Source organism: Gorilla gorilla, chromosome 11 (genome assembly GCF_029281585.2).
Source record: "Gorilla gorilla gorilla isolate KB3781 chromosome 11, NHGRI_mGorGor1-v2.1_pri, whole genome shotgun sequence".
NCBI lineage: Eukaryota > Metazoa > Chordata > Mammalia > Primates > Hominidae > Gorilla > Gorilla gorilla.
Genome location: NC_073235.2, coordinates 81,877,818 through 81,896,059, shown reverse-complemented (window position 1 = coordinate 81,896,059; position 18,242 = coordinate 81,877,818). Strand labels below are relative to the sequence as shown.

Sequence of the window (18,242 nt, the reverse complement as noted above, 5' to 3'; positions counted from 1 at the left end):
GCAGAGCAAATGGCCTTCTCTCACAGTCAGCTGCCCCAAAGAGGAAGGGCCCAAAGGGCCCCTGGCAAGTGAGGAAGGAGCTATGGGTTGAGAAGCTTAACCTGATAGCAAAGCCTTGGAGGTGGAGACAGTCCTTAATCTTTTTGGCTCATAGACCCCTTTGAGAACCTGCTGAAAGTCCAATACCACAGAAAACATTTACATATGCATTTGCAACACTCAATTTCTTACACCATACCAGATGTATTCTCAGATTCCAGCAAACCCATCTGTGGATCACCACTGATGGTTCTGTGGACTCAGGGAAACACTTTCCTTAGAGTTTCTGCTTCTCAAGAATTAACTGGAAATAGCTCAGCATCCCTACCCTGTCTCCAGCCCACTTCCCTGGCTGCAGGTCTGGTCCTGGACAGAAAGGAGGCCACTGTTCTCAATTCAGTAGCACTGGCCTCCAAGTGACACTGCTTTGGCCTCCTGTGTCTGAATTCATTCCAAGGAGAAAGATCTAGTCTCCCCCACTTCACCTCAGGCACTCGTAGGACAGCCACCAGAAGTGGACATCTATGCCCAGCAGAGAGGTGGGACAGTGCACATGCCATGGAGGTGCCACACATGTGGAACACTTCTCGGAGAACCCACCAAAGCCTGGGGAGCTGGGGACTCACCCAGGCAAGGGCACCTGCACCAAGCCAACCAAATGTGAGTATAATGGTACAGCAATCTCATTTGTACATTATACCTGATAATTACCTCCTTTACATCATTATTTGGGATTTGGTACTGGACAATGTTAGTCTAAGATACAGGGGCATTTCTGGAGTAAAGGTCTTTCAAAACTTCAGTTTATTACAACTAATTTTTTTTTAGCATTTATTTATTTCATATTGTCATGACGGTTAAACACTGAAAGCATCCCTTGAGGCAGACATCTCCGAACACAACTCTCAGAAGGGTGGTGGGGTAAGTGGCTGTGTTTCCAAGGTGAGAATGCTGAAGGCCTAGGCATGTAGATAAGTGTGTTGGAGGGGATGGGAGTGGGAGGCAGTCTTGGATAATACATGCAGATGTTCCACCTGGTCCAGTGGTAGGAAGCTGCACTGACTTGCTGAATCTTAGGAGTATATCTGCACCCAAAAGCAGGCTCAGTACTTGAGAGATTGTTGTCTTTTTGCTTCTATATTCATGTATTTACCTCTCCTAGTCTACTGGCATTTTGTTTCTTTCAATGCATTGAACTACCTTATAAAGGTGTTGGCAAAAAACAGAATTACAACAAAATTATTAGAATCTATGCTTTCCATATAATGGTGGGGGATGTTGCAGGGGTGCTGCTATCAATATCTTAAATAGAGCAAATTAATATTCAATGACTAAAATAGAACAAATTTAGACTCTACTTTAGGTCACCTGTAAACTTGAGCAAGTCAGTTAACCCGTCCTGCTCCCTTAGACACAAAATAGGATCTCAGCTAGATTATCTCTAATGGACATTCTATTCAAAAATATTATTCATGCCTGTAATCCCAGCACTTTGGAAGGCCAAGGTAGGAGGATCACTTGAGCCCAGAAGTTTTGAAACCAGCCTGGGAAACATAGGAAGACTCTGTCTCTACAGAAAATTTTAAAATCAGCCAGTTGAGCATACCTACAGCCCCAGCTGCTCAGGAGGCTGGGGTGGGAGGATCACTTGAGTCTGGGAGGTCAAGGTTGCCGTGAGTCATGATCCTATCACTGCACTCCAGCCTGAGCAACAGAGTAAGACCTTGTCTCAGAAAAAAATAGTACTGTAGATATAACCATGATCATAATACCTTGATTTTGTATGGATCTTTGATACTCACAGAGCACTTTCTTTACTTTAATGTAGCTTATTTAGTGGTTGAGAACATAGGTTCTGGAGGCAGACTGCCTGTCTGAGTTTAACTTCTGGTTCCACCACCTACTGTGTGGCCTACAGCAAAGTATTAACCTCTCTGTGCCTTGGTTTCCTCATCTGTAAGTGACAATAATAATTCCTTCCTCATAAGATTGATATGAGGATTAAATGAATTGTCACATACAATGAGCTTAGAACAATGCATGGTATATCACAACTGCTCAATAAATATAAATGTTAATTGTATTTATTTAAAAACTTGTGAGTTGGTGCCTTCTTTTAATTTTTCATTTGATTTACCTCTTTTGCTATTATACATCTTTTTTACTACATTTAATCTGTTGTGAAATAATATGGTCAACAAATTTGAATTTGTGATGGCCAACTTAAGGGCATCCTTTAGTTGTGTGCTGAGATACTGTTTAAAGCTGATACTCATTGAGATGTCATTTGAAACTATTCTTTTCTCCCACGTACCAGTCATATGTCTCCAAGTTTCTTAAATAGTTTATTTTGCTCATAAATAGAATCCATCCAATAGTTCAACTTATTTATGGAACCCACCGACTCTTCCATGAAGGTAAGATGGCTAAGCACCTATAAAGTGACATTTAAGGGTCACTAAGAAGCTGCCTATTTCACATAGGTCCCACTAACCACCTCATCCTTCTATCGGCATCAGTGTTTCTTTCTCTTCCTATTTTGTCTGAAACAAACACTGTGACTGCTTTGATGACTAAGGTATAACTTACTGCTTTGGGGCAATAGGGAAGGTACTGCTTCCAGAAAGTACAAGCACTGTACACACAACATTTACTTTTCAAGGCATTTTAATGTGATTATTCTCATATGCACCTTCCAATGCACCTGAAGGACCAGGTAATCTTATCACAATCTACAGATGAGGAAACAGAGAAGCTGAGAGGTGGCCAAAATTACAAACATACTCACTGATTTGCTGAGCAATTAATAAGTGCTCGGCTTGGTCTTCTTTGGGGGCTTAAAATAGAAGACCTACATTTAGAGGAGTTTAAAATTTAACTTTCTTTTTTTCCCTTGGAGGTTAGGAATTGTGTTTAAAATTTCTAGATTTCTAGATTAGCTATTGCCTTGAAAAACAGAGAGAACCTACAACAGAGAACAAGAAACCAAAAACAGCTGAGTTTCAGAAAGAAAGTGAAATGGAAGAAGATACCAGTACATGATTCAAATGATCGAAACAGCCAACAGTGATGGTCTTTAGTAATGCAGAACTAAGATGAAAAAGCAGCTGAGGAAAAATGGGCCCTGAATGCAGGGTTAGATTCCCGATAATTCACTGAAAATAAGTAAAACCAACAGTGGTCAGTTTATCCTGGGACCAGCCCTAGATCTCACACAGCCCATGATATTATAAAGACAAGGATCTCTAGGTGCTGAATTACACATAGCAACTGGAACTTCCTCATTCTGAGTGGAGGATCAGAGGAGGGCTTATTCATCATCAGGAAAACTGCTCCCTGATATTGTCATAAAGTCGTGTGAGATTTTATTTATTTATTTTTTACAGTTTCAGGGCTGGAAAAGCTATGAAGACATTTTAGTTCCACTCTCTTTCAAAAATTAGCAATTTATATTGCACCCTTATTTACCATTTGATTTATTTTCTCTGCCTTTCCTGCCTCATCTTGCTCCAGATCCTCTTGAGCACCTGCTTCACATCACACATTATGTCTCAAGAATATCTTGTTTAGTGCATGTCCTGCCTAGCAGTCATTTTCCCTAATTACTAATGCTGGTAATCAGCACCTGGCCATCACCTGAGACTTCCATCTCCCCATCTGTGTAGTGCAGGTATGCCTAGGCCACCCCTGGCTACATTGGGTATGTGATCCAAGTTCATGCTGCTAAACTGGAGCTTGAGAAATGGAGAGAATTAGGGATCCTTCATTGGGCAGTGGTGTCCTGAAAGCATTTCCCACTAGTTGTTGTCTCTAGATCCCTGAAACTGTCCTTCCCAAGACCCAGTCTCTCATCTTTTCTTTGATTCTGTAAGTAGTTCTGTCTTCTCCTACCAATAAATTCCCATTTCCCTTTGTGTTAGCCAGGATCAATTTCTATAGCTTACATCCAAGAATTCATAACTGATACAGTGCTTCAGACACATCAGAGCAAAAAAAAAATTGCTTTCTCTGTAACCATTAAGCTTTAATATGTTTAAAAATCCAAGACCTTTTGCTATGTTGAGAGACAATATGTCATATAATGAGTAAGAACCATGCGCCCTTCCTGGTTTGAATCCAAGTTTCATCCCTCACTGTCAGTTGAGGGCACATAACCTCTCTGGTCCTCAGTTTTTCCCTCTGATAATAATAGTTTCTACCTCATTGAAGTCTTAAAGGTCTAAATGATCTAATAAGGATCTTTGTATGTATTTAGTACAGCTAGTACAGAATCTAGAACTTAATAAGCTCTCAATAAGAGTATCCATTATATTTCTTGCTCTCCATATCCAGTAAGTTCATATTAAATCAGGATGAATAGGCTAAGTGTTCAGAATTTGAATAATTTCCTTTCAAGCCACTACACCAACATATTGTGTGATTTCTGTGTTGCCTCCATCTTTTTGCTATAAAATGAAGTAGAACAGATGGATTGTGAGATAATGAGTGTATAAAGCACTATGAAATCCTTAGATAAAAGGGGCCCCTGAGCATCATTATCACATGACAAGAAATCGACTGTTACTTTAGGTCAGGTTTTATATTTTTAATATATTTTAAACGCATTTCTGGGTCAACATGTGAGATGAGGAAAACAAGTGGTGTTTGAACAGAAGCTCATGAACAGTGGTATAATTACTTCCTGGCCTGCGCTGCCTTACTGTAGTCAACTCACTGCACGAAGAGTTTGAAAAACAAAAATCCTAATTTTTCTGAGGTTTACAATTTCTGGGACCTAGTTCTGATAAATAAGGCCATGCCAAGTCTACTTCTGTGACTTGGATAAGCTCAAGCACTTGTAAGTAAATCATAGAACATTCAGCTATTCATTTTTTAATAAACGTCAAGCCAGAATCAGTATCCTTTCTCAATAGAGCTGTTTTTAGAGTATCTCAAAATTCCTTGATACTTCCAAGGACACCAACATCATCTAATTTGTGAATTGCAAAGATTATCTCCCTTTCAGTCATTACGGGGAATATAATAAAAATAACCATAATTATGCCCAATGAATGATAGACAATTCCATGGGTAGCATGGTTTGGAATTGAACCTGGATTTTAGTTGTCTCTGGCACTCATTAGCTATGTGACTTTGACAAATTACTTACATTATTTTTTTTAGTTAAACAAGATAACACATAATTTATAAGCTACTGTGTGAAAAACATCTAACCCAATATCTAGCACATAATACATATTTCTTCTCCTTAGGGCCCTGAGATAAAAGATTCTATAACCTTGGTGCAATCCTAGAGCCCTCAGGTTTTCAGGTTATTCTCTTGAGGGTTAAACTGAGTTTACAAGAACATAGGAGAGTGGTAATTTTCCTATCTGCTCCTGAGATCTCCAACGGAATTAACAGGAACTCCTGAAACTGTTTTCTTTCTCAAATTACCCACATAGGAAGTCTATATAGTAATGAGAAATAATGGGACTGAAAACAGGACCCAGGTAACCTATTCCTAAATCTGCTATCAACATCTGCCGGCCAGGATGCGAGCAAACTCACAGCTTTCTGGTGCCCCCTGGAGGCTACCAACACTGTGCCTCATAATGCAAGGAACTTTTCTCTAAGGGCAAAAAAGGGAAATTCGGTCTCACTCCTACACATGTTACAGTAAAAAAAAATAAAAAATAAAAAAATATAAAAAAATAGGAAACTTCGCTACACTAAGCATTTGAAATATATTGACATTTGTAATTTTTACTACAGTCTATAAGATTGTTAAAATTATCATACCCATTTCTAGATGAAGAAGGCCAAAACCCAGAGAGGTTTACTAAGTTCACAGTGTCCCACAGTTAAATGAGTAATAGAGCTAGAATTCAAACCCAGATAGCCTGATCTAAAGCTAGACATATTAGCCATTATTTTATACCTTTAATATGGACATAGTAACCATTACTTTATAACCTTATACTTTTTACTTAGTCTTTGGATACTTTGGTTTGTATCTAAAGACTAAGCGCTAATACCTTGGAAAGTCACAAAAATATAAGGATTGGCCTACTCTTTTTATCAAAATGTTAAACGTATTGAAATTTCTCAGCATATTCCATGTATATAATAAATTAGGTACTAATTTTTGTTTCTTTTATTTCTGGCATATCATGTTCTGTGTACTTTTTCCCGTAAAAACAAAGTAAAACAAAACAAAACAAAATTATCTCAAGCTTTTGTTGTCTGATACTAAATTCATTGTTATTTTCTCATGTCGAGTAGTTATCTTTATTTCTATGCTCACTAACATTCTATGTCTGAATCCTTTAGAAGAAATAATAACAAATATTGCAGACAAGGTCATAAAAATGATATTCCAGAGAAATGCAAATCAAAACCACAATGAGATATCACTTCAAATGCATCAGCATGGCTACTATTAAAAAAAGAGAAAATAACAAGTGTTGGTGAGGATGTAGAGAAATCGGAATCCTTATGCACTGCGGATGGGATGTAAAATGACATACCTGCTATGAAAAACAATTTGTCAGTTCCTCAAAAGTTAAAAAACAGAAATACCATATGATCTAGCAACTCCACTTCTGGGTATATATATCCAAAATAATTGAAAACAGGAACACAAACATATATGTATACCCATATGCATAGCAACATTATTCACAATAGCCAAAAGGTGAAAGCAACCCATGTCCTTTGACGGGTGAATGGATAAACAAAATGTGGTTTATGTATACAAATGTATACATACATACATACACACACTGAAATATTATTAAGCCTTGCAAATTAAGGAAATTCTAACACATGCTACAACATGCATAAACCTTAAAGACATTATGCTAAGTGAAATAAGCCAGTCACAAAAAGACAAATACTGTATGATTCTTCAAGTAAGGGTACTTGGAGTACTCAAATTCATAGAGAAAGTAGAATGTTAGTTGCCCAGGGTTGGGCACAGAGAAAAATGGAGAATTATTGTATAATGGATACAGAGTTTCAATTGTATAAGATGAAAAATTCTGGAGAGGGATGGTGATGATGGCTGTACAACAATGTCATTGTATTTAATGCCTTTGAACTATACATTAAAAAATAGAATGGTAAATTTTATGTTATATATTTTACCATAATATTTTAAAATAAATTAATTAAGAAGATTTTTTTATCTTTTAAGTTCAGGGGTACATGTGCAGGTTTGTTTTATAGGTAAACTTGTATCCTGGGGGTTTGTTGTACAGATTATTTCATCACCCATGTATGTAGCCTAGTACCCTTTAGTTTTTTTCCTGATCCTCTCCCCCTCCCACCCTCCACCCGCTGATAGAACCCAGTGTCTGTTGTTCCCCTTTGTGTCTATGTGCCCTCATCATTTAGCTCCCACTTATAAGCAAGAACATGGGTAATTTGGTTTCCTGTTTCTACATTAGTTTGTTAAGGATAATAGCCTCCAGCTTCATCCATGTCCCTGCAAAGGACATGGTCTTTCTTTTTTATGGCTGCAGAGTATTCCATAGTATATATGTACCACATTTTCTTTACCCAGTCTATCATTGATGGACATTTAAGTTGATTCCATGTCTTTGCTATTGTGAATAGTGCTGCAGTGGACATATGTGTTCATGTGTCTTTACAACAGAACAAATTATATTCCTTTGGGTATATACCTAGTAATGGGATTGCTGGGTCAAATGGTATTTCTGTCTTTAGGTCTTTGAGGAATTGCCACACTGTCTTCCACATTGGCTTAACTAATTTACACTCCCACTAACAGTGTATAAGCGTTCCTTTTTCTTCACAACCTCACCAGCACCAGTTATTTTTTGACTTTTTAATAATAGCCACTCTGACCCTTAGATAGTATCTCATTGTGGTTTCAATTTGCATTTCTCTAATGATCAGTGATGTTGAGCTTTTTTACATTGATTGTTGGCTGCATGTGTGTTTTCTTTTGAAAAGTGTCTGTTCATGTTCTTTGCCCACTTTTTCATGGAGTTGTTTATTTTTTTTCTTGTAAATTTGTTTGAGTTTCTTATAGATGCTGGATATTAGACCTTTGTCTGATATATAGTTTGCAAAAATTGTCTGCCATTCTGCAAGTTGCCTGTTTACTCTGTTGATACCTTCTTTTGCTGTGCCAGAAGTTCTTAAGTTTAATTAGATCCCATTTGTCAATTTTTGTTTTGTTGCAATTGCTTTTGGCATCTTCGTCATGAGATCTTTGCCCATGCCTATGTCCTGAATGGTATTTCCTAAGTTATCTTCCAGGGTTTGTATAGTTTTGGGTTTTACATTTAAGTCTTTAATCCACCTTGAGTTAATTTTTGTACGTGGTATAAGGAAGGGGTCAAGTTTCAATCTTCTGCATATGGCTAGCCAGTTATCCCAGCACCATTTATTGAACAGGGAATCCTTTCACCGTTGCTTGTTTTTGTCAGGTTTGTTGACGATCAAATAGTTGCAGCATGTGGTGTTATTTCTGGGTTTTCTATTAACTGTAGTTAATACCACAATGGGCAATAGATCTCTTGAACTTATTCCTCCTACCTAACTGAAATTTTGTGTCCTTTGACAAACAGCTCCCCAGTACTCCTCCCCTCCAGCGTAAAAATGTTCACAATAACATTTTTAGGTAATCACCATTTTATTCTCTGTTTCAATGAGTTAGACTTTTTAATACTCTACATGTAAGTAAGTATTCGGCTTTCTGCATCCAGCTTATTTCACTCAACCTAATATCCTCCTAATTCATCCACGTTGTCACAAATAACAGGATTTTCTTCTTTTTAAAGGCTGAATAGTATTCCATGGTGCATATATACCACATTTTCTTATCCATTCACCTATTAATAAACACTTAGGTTGATACCATATTTTAGCTATTGTGACTAATCCTGCAATAAACATGGGAGTGCAGATATCACTTCAATATACTGATTTCATATTCTTTGAACATATACCCAGCAATGAGATTGTTAGATAATATGGTAGCTCTATTTTTAATTTTTTAAGGAATCTTCGTACTATTTTCTGTAACGGCTGTGCTACTTTATATTCCCACCAACAGTATGCAAGTGTTCCCTTTTCTCCACATCCTTACCAATACTTTCTATCTTTTGTCTTTTATGTTTGTTTGTTTTCAAGAGACAAGGTCTCATTCCATGGCCCAGGTTGGAGTACAGTGGCATGATTATGGCTCACTGCAGCCTTGAACTCCTAGGCCCAAGCAATCCTCCTGCCTCAGCCTCCCAAGTAGCTAGGACTACAGGCACATGCCATGATGCCTAGGTAATTCTTTTGTCTTTTTGATAATAACCATTCTAACAGGTATGATGTAATATCTCATTGTTTTAATTTGCATTTCCCTGATGATTAGTAATGTTGAGCATTTTTTTCATATACTTGTTGGTCTTTCATATGTCTTTCTTTGAGAAATTTCTATTCAGGTCCTTAGCCCATTTTTTAATTGGATTTTTCATTTTCTTGCTATTGATCTGTTTGAGTTCCTTATATATTTTGGATATTAACCCCTTAACGGATTTATCGTTTACAAATATTTTTTCCCATTCTGTAAGTTCTCTCTTCACTCTGTTGATTGTTTCCTTTGCTGCACAGAAGATTTTTTGGTTTGATGCAACCCCCAACAGTCTATTTTTGCTTCTGTTATCTGTGCAAATATGTTACATGTTAGGGATCATATCCAAAAAAAATTTGTCTAGACCAAGGTCATGGAGCTTTTCCCCTATGTTTACATCTAATAGCTTTACAGTTTCAGGTCTTACATTTAAATCCTTAATCTGTTTTGAGCTGATTTTTGCATATGGTGTGAGATAAGGATCTAGTTTCATTCTTCTGCATGTGGATATCCAGTTTTCCTCGGACTGTTTATTGAATAAACTGTTCTTTCCCCATTGTGTGTTCTTGACATCTTCGTCAAAAATCAATTGACCATAAATGCATGGATTTATTTCTGGGCTCTCTATTCAGTTCCATTAATCTGTGTCTGCTTTTATGTCAGTACCATACTGTGTTAATTATTATAACTTTAATTATCTATTTTTGTGAAACACAATCTTATGGTTTAAAACCACATGATTTGTTATTTCTTATGATCCTGTGAGTCAAGAATTTGCATGGCTCACCTGGCTTGCTCTGCATGACATGATGTCAGCTACTGAACCTGCATTTATCTGGAATCTGGACTGGGGCTGACATCTGAGATGCTCTTCCACCCCTAGCATTTCTCTCCTTGTAGCCACTAATCATTTATTAGTCCAGCCTATACTTCCTTATAGCATGGTGGCAGGGATCCAAAGGAAAAAAAAGCGGAGGTTGCCAGAACTCTTAAGAACTTGTCTTAGAAGTCCCAGAATATTATTATTTTCAGCACATCTTATTTGTAAGACTCAAGGGGAGAAAAAGCAGACTCAGCTTCTTGATGTGAGGGGCAACATACAAGAGTGGGGGAATTGCCAGCAGCTGTATTTGGAGATTTTCTACCACAATAACATTTCTAGGAGATTATTTTATTTAAATTTTTTTTATTATTTTAGATTCGGGGAATACTTGTACAGATTTGTTACATGGGTATATTGTATGATGCTGAGGTTTGAGCTCCTAATGATCCCATTGCCCAAGCAATGAACATGATACCTGATAGATAGTTTTTCAAGCCTTTTCTCCCTCTCTCCTTTCCCCCTTCTGGGATCCCTGGTGTCTATTGTTTTCACCTTTGTGTTCATGTGTACCCAATGTTTAGCTCCCACTTAGAAGTGAAAATATGTAGTATTTAGTCTTCTGTTTCTGCATCAATTTACTCAGAATAACTCCCTCCAGCTGCATCCATGCTGCTGCAAAGTACATGACTTTGTTCTTTTTTATGGCTGCATATTATTTCATGGTGTCATATATACCACATTTTCTTTATCCAATTCATCATTGATGGACATCTGGGTTGATTCCATGTCTTTGCTATTATGAATAGTGCTGTGATAAATATGCAAATACATGTGTCTTTTTGGTAGAACAATTTATTATCTTTGGGTATATACCCAGTAATGGGATTGCTGAGTCAAATGGTAATTCTCTTTTTATTTCCTTGAGAAATCTCCAAACTATTTTCCACAGGGGCTGAACTAATTTACATTCCCACCAACACTGTATAAGTGTTCTCTTTTCTCTGCAACATTGCTAACACCCGTTATCATTATTATTATTTTTTTTTTACTTTTTAATATAAGCCATTCTAACTTGTGTGAGGTAGTATCTCATTGTGGCTTTGATTTGTATCTCTCTCATGATTAGTGATGGTCTCTATTTTTTTCATATTTCTTGGCCACCTATATGTCTGCTTTTGAAAAGTATCTGTTCATGTCCTTTGCCCACTTTTTAATAGGGTTGTTTGTTTCTTGTTGATTTGTTTAAGTTCCTTATAGATTCTTGATTTTAGGCTTTTTTTTTTTTTTGAGACTGAATCTCACTCTGTCACCCAGGCTGGAGTGTAGTGGAGCTATCTTGGCTCACTGCAACCTCCGCCTCCCAGGTTCAAGCAATTCGCCTGCTTTAGCCTCCTGAGCAGCTGGGATTACAGGCGGGTGCCACCACGCCTGGCTAATTCTTTTGTATTTAGAGTAGAAATGGGGTTTCACCATGTTGGCCAGGCTGGTCTCAAATTCCTGACCTCAGGTGATCCTCCTGCCTCGGCCTCTCAAAGTGCTGGGATCACAGGCATGAGCCACCATGCCCAGCCTTGGATATTAGACTTTGTGGGATGCATAGTTCGTAAATTTTTTTTTCCGATTCTGTAAGTTGTCTGTCTATGCTATTGATAATTTCATTTGCTGTGCAGAAGCTCTTTAGTTTAATTAGATCCCAATTTTCAATTTTTGTTTTTGTTGCATTTGCTTTTGAGGACTTAGTCAAAAATTTTTTGCCTAGGTTAGTGTCTAGAAGAGTATTTCCTACTTCCTGCTTTTTTCTAGAATTTTTACAGTTTTAGGTTTTATATTTAAATCTTTATTCCACCTCGGGTTAATTTTATACAGTGATAGGTAGAGGTCCAGTTTCATTCTTCTGCATACAGTTAGCTGGTTTTCCCAGCACCATTTATTGAATAGAATATCCTTTCCCCATTGTTTATTTTTGTCAACTTTGTCAAAGATCAGTTGGTTGTAGGAATGCAGCTTTATTTCAGTGATCTCGACTCTGTTCTATTGTTTTATGTGTCTATTTTTGTGCCAGTGTCATGTTGTTTTGGTTACTGTAGCCTTGTAGTATGATTTGAAGTCAGGTAGAGTGATGTCTCCAGCTTTGTTGTGTTTGTTTAGGATTGCCTTGGCTATTTGGGCTCTTTTGGGGTTCCATATGAATTTTAGAATAGTTTTTTCTAAAAATGACTTTGGTAATATGATGGGGATAGCACCAAATTCATAAATTGCTTTGGGTAGTATAGACATTTTAAAAATATTGATTATTCTAATCCATAAGCATGGGATTTTTTCTATTTGTTTGTGTTGCCTATGATTTCTTTCAGCAGTGTTTTGTAGTTCTACTTGTAGAAATCTTTCACCTCCTTGATTAGATGTATTCCTAGGTATTTTACTTTTTGTTAATTGGAATTACAATTTTGATTTGGCTGTCAGCTTGAATGTTATTGATGTATAGAAATGCTACTGATTTTTGTATGTTGATTTTTGTAGTCTAAGAGTTTACTGAAGTCATTTATCAGGTCTAGGAGTCCTTTGGTGAAATCTTCAGGTTTTCTAGGTATAGAATTATATCATCAGCAAAGAGATAATTTGACTTCCTGTTTTCCTATTTGGATGCCTTTCATTTCTTTCTCTTACCTGATTGCTCTGGCTAGGACTTCCAGTACCATATTCAATAGAAGAAGTAAGAGTGGACATCCTTGTCTTGTTCTTAGGTGGAATTCTTCCAAATTGTATTTGTTCAGTATGATGTTGGCTATGGGTTTGTCATAGATGGCTTTTACTATTTCGAGTTATGTTTCATCAATGTTCAGTTTGAGGGTTTTACCATGAGGGGATGTTGGAGTTTACTAAATGTTTTTCTGCGTCTATTGAAATAATCATACAGTTTTTGTTTTTTATTCTGTTTATGTGGTTTATCATATTTATTGATTTGCACATGTTGACCTACCCTTGCATCCCACTAATAAAACTCACTGGATCGTTTCACCACGATGAATTAACTTTTTGATGTGCAAAGGCTGGATTCAGTTTACGAGTACTTTGTTAAGGATTTTTGCATCTAGGTTTATCAGGGATATTGGACTGAAGTGTTCTTTGTTGTTGTTGTTGTTGCATCTTTGCAAGATTTTGGTATTAGGATGATATTGGTTTCATTGAATGAATTAAAGAGGAGTCTCATCTTTGAGTTTTTGAAATAGTTTAAGTAGGGTTGGTGTCAGCTCTTTTTGTATGTCTAGTAAAATTTGGCTATGAATCCATCTTGTCCAGGGCTTTTTGTAGTTGGTAGTTTATTTTAATCAGTGATTCAATTTCATTACTCATTATTGGTCTATTCTGGATTTCTTGGTCTATTCTGGATTTCTGTTTCTTCCTAGTTCAGTCTTGGGGGATTGTGTATTTCCAAGTATTTATCCATTTCCTCTAGATTTTCTAGTTTGTGTGCATAGAGGTGTTCATAATAGTCTCTGAGGATCTTTTGTATTTCTGTGGGATTGGTGTGATGTCACCTTTGTCATTTCTGATTGTACTTATTTGAATCATCCCTCTTTTTTCTTTATTAATCTAGCTAGTGATCTATCAATTCTTGCTTATCCTTTCGAAAAACCAACTTTCAATTTGTTGGTCCTATTTTTTTTTTTTTTTTGGTTCTCAATTTCATTTTGTTCTGCTCTGATTTTTAGTTATTTATTCCGCTAGCTTTGAATCTAGTTTGTTCTTGTTTTTCTAGTTCCTTTAGGGGTAAGGTTAAGTTGTTCATTTGAAGTTGTTCTATTGAGTACTCATGGACACAAAGATGGAAACATAAACACTGGGGATTCCAAAAGGGGGAAAGAGGTGAGGGAGTTGGGGAAGGATTGAAAAACTACTTACCAGGTGCTATGTTTTCTACTTGAGTGATAGGATCACTGGAAGCCCAAACCTCAGCATCAGGCAAAAAAGAAAAAGGGAGGGAGTGGTAAATTTTATAAACTGGCAATTCAGAGAAAATAATACTTGAATGGCCAATAAGCATATGAAAATATGGTATATATTTCTTCATAATCAGGGAATATAATTAACATGACAATAATATACTGTTACTGAACTCGCATCCATTGTGGGTTTACCAGAATTCATGCTCATTCTATACAAACACACCTAAGACTCTAAGAGTAAGTGGGGACCCTGAGAGTCCGTGCTATTAATTTAAACCAGAACTTGCTTCAAACAAAGAAAGTAATCCAAATAACTAAAGTAATCTAAAAACACAAATATCCAAAGAATGCTATCATATCCTTTCTTATTCACATTACTTCCCTGTGTTAGCTAAAGTTTACATTAAATATATATATATATATATATATATATATATATATATATATATATATGTATTTTTTTTTTTCAGACAGAGTCTCGCTCTGTCACCCAGGCTGGAATGCAGTGGTGCGATCTTGGCTCACTGCAAGCTCTGCCGTCTGGGTTCACGCCATTCTCCTGCCTCAGCCTCCAGAGTAGCTGTGACTACTAGGCGCCCGCCACCACGCCCGGCTAAAATTTTTTGTATTTTTAGTAGAGACAGGGTTTCACCATGTTAGCTAGGATGGTCTCGATCTCCTGACCTCGTGCTCTGCCCGCCTCAGCCTCCCAAAGTGCTGGGATTACAGGCATGAGCCACTGCGCCCGGCCTAAAAATATTTTTAAAGGAAAAGATAGAATAACCTAAAGTTTCTTTTTCTTTGAGATATTTCTTATTCATCAGTGAGTCAAAGATAGAATGTTGGCAGAATGTGTGTGTAACAAGAAGTGAATAGAGCAATTTTTTTTGTATTTCAACTGTTCAGGCAGGAATTAAAACATATGCATACACAAACTTCAAAATACTGGTAATTCTGCAAATGAGTTAAATACACTTATTAAAACTGGCATTGCATAATATCAAGTTGAATAGTTAAACTTATGCTAATAACTTAAAATTTTTCTTAAAATGATGATTACCCCTATTGGGTATCATAATTAATAAAATTACTTCAAAAGGAAAAGCTTTATATATTAGTATTTTCAATGGAAATCTTTCCTGCTTTTGAGCAAGAGGCCCACATTCATATTGCCCTGAGCCCCAGACACAATATAGCCAGGCTTGTTAAAATCTGAACTATTCTAACTGTGACAAAAGTTTATTTTCTTATTTATTCAACCAACCTAGAGCTTTTTATCTTTCCACAAGCACCAAGTTTCAGCTGTTACTGAGAAATTGGAGAAGGGGGAGGGGAAAGCAACCAAGGGAGATGAGTAAGCAGTAGAACACAAAATTAATGCTGAAAGGCTGAAGTCATCGACCTGTTTAAGAGTAGGTTAAATGCATTCATTTACATCTTAGCGTTATTGTAACAAGGATGTGAACACACCTTTTGATCTCATATCCACTACACCCCAGTGGGTGTGTAGTGAGATACTCATGGCACTTCTGTTGCTGCGCATGGGGATACCCCCTTTTCCCCCATCTACATCTTCCTGTCCTGTGTCATACCTGCTGTGGGGGTTAACAGATAACCAACCTTACTCCCAGCCTAAAACTCCAACATCCAGGTAATTAAACATCTTGTGTTTCAGGCCGGGCACAGTGGTTCAGACATGTAAGCCCAGCACTTTGGGAGGCCGAGGCGGGTGGATCATTTGAGGTCCGGAGTTTAAGACCAGCCTGGCCAACATGGTGAAACCCCACCTCTACCAAAAATACAAAAAATTAGCTGGGTGTGGTGGCGCACACCTGTAGTCCCAGCTACTAGGGAAGCTGAGGCAGGAGAATCACTTGAACCTGGGAGGCAGAGGTTACAGTGAGCCCAAGTCGTGCCACTGCACTCCAGTCTGAGAGACAGAGTGAGACTCCATCTTAAAAAAAAAATACTCTGCATTTCAGTTAAACATTTCTGGTTCTTTTCAGAGAGGGAAGTTTGCTACATCTGTTCATGTTCCTCTCCTTTCTTCCCTTCTACTTTGTTTGAAGGTCACTAAGTAGACCTACTTAGTGAGCAGGTCTCTTCTTGGGTGTGCCTAACCCATCACAAACTTGGGAGCTGGGAGAAAGGGGACTTCCCAGGGAGCAAATGTAAGGATCGAATCCTGGCCCCTTACAAGTCCTGTCTAGAAAGTGACTCCATTTTGTCTTTAAGTCATGTCACTCTTCACCACAGTTGAGACAAACTTGGGGCTGTTTCCCACCTCCAAAGTTCTGTGCACCTCAAGAATGGTTACCGAAGCTGTCTCAACCACAGAAGAGTTTGAAAAATGCCTATTGAGTGGTAGAGAAACTTATGATCCCCCTGTGACACATCGTGCCCCACTGTCAGCCTGGTCAGTGTTGAGACACCTACCTGGGAGCCCCACTTTAATAGGAGAGGAAGAATACCGGCCTCACTGGCTGTGCTTCAAGGTGGCTCTGTTTCCCGGATCCCAAATCGCGGTTCAACATTAGCATTCAAGAGCTTCAGGGTTCCAAGCACCACACTATTGCCCCCTGGTGGATGATAGAGTAAAGTAGCTTTTCCAGGCTGAACATCTAGATGGAATACTTCTTCAAGTTTGGTTATTAATTTGATACATGAATCGCAGTAACTGCCTACTCTAACCTACGCTCTCTAGAACAGTGAAGTATTTTGCCATAGACCAGGCAGTTTAGACCCTCATTTAACTGGCAGTATTTCTCAATCATCAGCAGTTTCCACAACTTATCATTTATTGATGTTTCTACTGTCCACTGTAAGTCTACTTCTCCAGTCCCTGGCATGCTACTTTTTGAAAAAACAAAAAAGTCCCAAATAGCAATTACTGAACACCGCAAGAACCGCTAAGTATCTAGGGGATCCAGTACCCAGCCGTGGGGCTGGCCAGAAACTTCTAATTATAAGAGCAGTTAAGTCACCAACTTCCTCTTTCCTTCCATGAATGATATCGATTTCTTCAGAACTAGGTGAGTGTGGAGTTTGGGTAAAAAAAATGAATGTTCAAGCATTCTCACTAACTAGATAAATCTAAAGTCTCCTCCTGCTAGAAAACAACCAGATACTAGAAAATTCATGTAAAAAATATACTTCCTCATCTGAAAAATTGTATCTACCAAAAACTACTCAATAGCATTCTTAAAGGATAAATTTTCTCAAAGGAGAAATTTTATAAATTTTTCACTTAAAAATCAGTATTGAGAAAAAAGATGACTACTATAAACACTTCTATTCAACATGATGCTTGGGTTCTTGGACATTGAGATACCCCTTCCTAGCCCACCTATATTGTCCTCTTTTAGCACAGTAAGGGAAGAAAATAAATAAAAACAAATAAGGATTGGAAACGAAGAAAATGCATTGTTTATTCACAGATGATATTAAGATACAAATATTTTTAAAGAAATTATTTGAATTAATAATAATAATTCAAGGCTCCACGCACCACACTATTGCCCCATGGTGGGTGATACAGTATTACTGTCCACTCTATCCATCACTGGGCAACATGTCCATCACTGGGCAACAGAGCTAGACCCTGTCTCCGAAAAAAAAAAACACAAAAAACAAAAATCAATCCCTTCTCTTTTTCGTAGTGTCCTTTTTCACAATAGTTCCTTTTTAACTCTAAGTATTTTGAAAATCTTATGTTAATTCTTTTTAGATTAGTATCTGCAATTCTCAAGGTCTTAATTATCTTGTTTGTTGCATTTGCTGATGCTCAGCTAATTTATTTTGTGTGTTATTTGTATTTTTTATTGTGAGATAATCTCCAGAAGGAGTTATTATTATTATTATTGAATTCTTTTGTCATGAAAGTATCTTACAGAATAGTTTTACACTTGTTTCTTCTGGAACCCAATAGATTTCAAAGATTCAACTATGTTTTTATGTTATGTTCTCCGCTGTGAGTTCCCGAGCCATGAAGTACTACAAATGTATACCCCATATCTAAGTGTGGTACAAACTTGAGGTTATAATTTCTAATACATGACTTCTTTTCTACTGAAAACAC

General features: G+C 37.4%; 1 long non-coding RNA gene across 1 annotated transcript; it reads right to left on the bottom strand.

Moving 5' to 3' along the window:
• Window positions 1–956: 956 nt before the first annotated feature.
• LOC129532126 (uncharacterized) lies at window positions 957–16,660 on the bottom strand. The gene is made up of 3 exons (XR_008677753.2): window positions 16,601–16,660; window positions 14,121–14,169; window positions 957–1,239 (listed from the first exon to the last, which is right to left on the bottom strand). It is a non-coding gene; the product is annotated as an uncharacterized lncRNA (long non-coding RNA).
• Window positions 16,661–18,242: the final 1,582 nt, after the last annotated feature.